The 2654-nt window shown below is 27.8% G+C and overlaps 1 long non-coding RNA gene across 1 annotated transcript; it reads right to left on the bottom strand.

The window, feature by feature from the left end:
• Positions 1-842: 842 nt before the first annotated feature.
• Positions 843-2396, bottom strand: LOC136987917 (uncharacterized). The gene is made up of 2 exons (XR_010882699.1): positions 2189-2396; positions 843-1976 (listed from the first exon to the last, which is right to left on the bottom strand). It is a non-coding gene; the product is annotated as an uncharacterized lncRNA (long non-coding RNA).
• Positions 2397-2654: the final 258 nt, after the last annotated feature.

Genomic DNA, 2654 nt, shown 5'->3' with positions numbered 1-2654 from the left:
AAGGGTTTAAATTTGGTTAATTTTATTAAAAGCAAATATTACAATCAATCAAGTATCACCAAGTTTAAAACAGCAAATAGGTTTTTATATAGTTATCAGATTATAACAGCAATAATAAGGTAAATTTTTTAGCATAAGATTTTTAAGTTTAGAATGGATCTTTCATATAATTCTTAAATGTTAAGAAATGGACCAAGAATGGAACTTTGGACATATTTTACAGATAAAGTACTTCTAGTCATCAAGTATGATCATGAAACTTAAAATTAAGAGTAAACATATTAACACACACACTTTTGACAAAGATCATCATCAAATATAAAAGAATTTGAAGCTATTTTGCAATAATTTTTGAGATTTCCATCATCATAACCAAATCACCAAAAATTAAATTTTAAACAATTGTATGACAAAAAACATGAAAAAATACAAATTGTTACTTTCATTTTTTAAATCAGTTGCATTCTAAAATTTAAAATAGTAATTAGTAATTGTGTATTTTGTAAATATACAATTTTCAAGGTAAATCGCATTATGATGCTTTATCACTTTTCCTTCTTTGCACTTCCATCTACCTAAATATACATCATAAAAAAACTTTATAACCTCTTCAAGTTCACTATGAGAAAAAAGTTTTATTGTTCAAAATTCTTTTTATAGTATAACTTATTGATATGTTCTGCTGTGTAAAAATCAACTGTTTGAGAAAGTATTGCAGTTAGTTTTTTCAAAATTGGATGTGTCATATACAACACACTGGATCTCTGGGTATGCATTGAATGCTTATGACCAGGCAGTATATTTTTTAAATGCTCTTAATACAATGCAATAATATAAAACTATTTTACATTAAAAAACTTTTTTAATGTTCCAATATTTTAAAATTACAAAATTACAATTATTAGAAAGATTTTAAACACCAGTTACTCCAAACCATTAAAAAAGATATCAAGAAATTACATTGCATGATATGCTTTGAAGCAATTTCTTCTTGTGACTAAACACAAATGCACTTTAGTACCTGCTGACCAGTACATTTCTATTCTTGGATTGCTCAAGTATGACATTGCCAGAGATGCTCCAAAAAATTTTTGTATTTAATGGGGGGTCGTATCGAGAGACTTCCCCATTCGTGTAAGTGATGACCGATTTGTGGCTGTCGAAATGGTATCAAATATACTGATTGGAATGTATTTTATAAAATATTCCTGTGGATCTGCATCTCTGGCTTGCAATGGAATATTTTCTAAAGGTGGTGCAGGAGGCAATGGCTCAAACACATCTGTGTGCTGCTAAATAAACTCATTTTGATGCACATTCCTTATCGGAATCACAATGTTTTCATCAGAATTCTCAAAATCTTTATCTGAAGAATCACTTGTTCCTTCAGTTGGTATAAAGATCTCATCATCATCTTTGTTACTTGTTTCACATTCAAATTCAGAAAGATTTCCATCGAATTCCTTCTCAAGCCCCTCTCGTATTTTTTCCTCTGACTCCAAAACTGAAATGTAGCATGTGTATTAACATAAATTTATTTTTAGTAGTCAAGAATAACATATATCGAATTTTCTTCGAAAAAACAATTAGAAATAGTTAAGATAAGTGAGTATTTCACCAATATAGAAAAACAGTACATTTGTACGTATTAGTTTCCAGTGTGGTGTATATGACACACACACAAAAAAATGTTTCCACCACACACATACATGTCTTAATCAACTTCAAACAAAACTTAACATTTAATATAAAACATTTCAAATACGAATACAGTAACATAAACACAATAAATCATTTATTTAGTAATAAAAATAAATACTTACGTAGATGAGACATAGTTTTTCACTTTTTTATATACACGTGCTCGAAAAAATGTCGATAGCTTCTTTGTTATCTACACAACAAGCAGACCAGACCCTAGCGGTCATTTTAAGAAGTTTTCAGTTGGTTTCACGAGCGACACAAGGAATCTGTAGCTGTATAAACAATGGAAATTTTGTGTGTTGTATATGACACGGGGAATTCCGTAGAGGATAAATTATCATATAACATTTTATACATATTCTTTTGTATTTTATTTATAAACAATTTTCCCAACATATATTTTTCTTGTTATAAAACTTAAGGATATAGATTCTTCTTAAATAATTTAGAAATGATAAACTTTAATTAAAACTTTTGAAATTACATTTAATATTTATAACAGTGTTTTCAGTTTGATCAACTAGTTTCAAACTAGTTCATTTCTTTGTCAACTGTAGATGATTGGGTGCATCTACAAACATAAATTTAAGTCTATAAGCTTCTGCCACAAGAAGACTCATTTCTTTGTTACCCAGTGTAACATTTGTAGATTCTGAAGTGTTAGCATTAAACTATAAAATAAAAATATTTAACTGTTTAAAACTTTGCTAAATGTTTTTATTAAACATAAATTTTAATCATAATATGTGATTTATGTACATTTATACATAATATTTATTAACAGAAACAATTTAAGGAACTAATTTTTAAAATAAAGTTTATAATTTACCAAGATCTGTATTTGGACCCTTTAAAAGAGTAGAAAACGTTTCTAATCTTACAATTTCTCTTTCTGTTACACCAAGTGAATTATGAAATTGAAGTGGTTCTCTAGTAGATAGCCTCTGTGG

Source organism: Centruroides vittatus, unplaced genomic scaffold, assembly GCF_030686945.1.
Source record: "Centruroides vittatus isolate TY-2023 unplaced genomic scaffold, ASM3068694v2 contig_1244, whole genome shotgun sequence".
Taxonomy (NCBI): Eukaryota; Metazoa; Arthropoda; class Arachnida; order Scorpiones; family Buthidae; genus Centruroides; species Centruroides vittatus.
The sequence above is the reverse complement of the archived record's forward strand: the minus strand, read 5'-3'. Positions and strand labels throughout refer to the sequence as shown.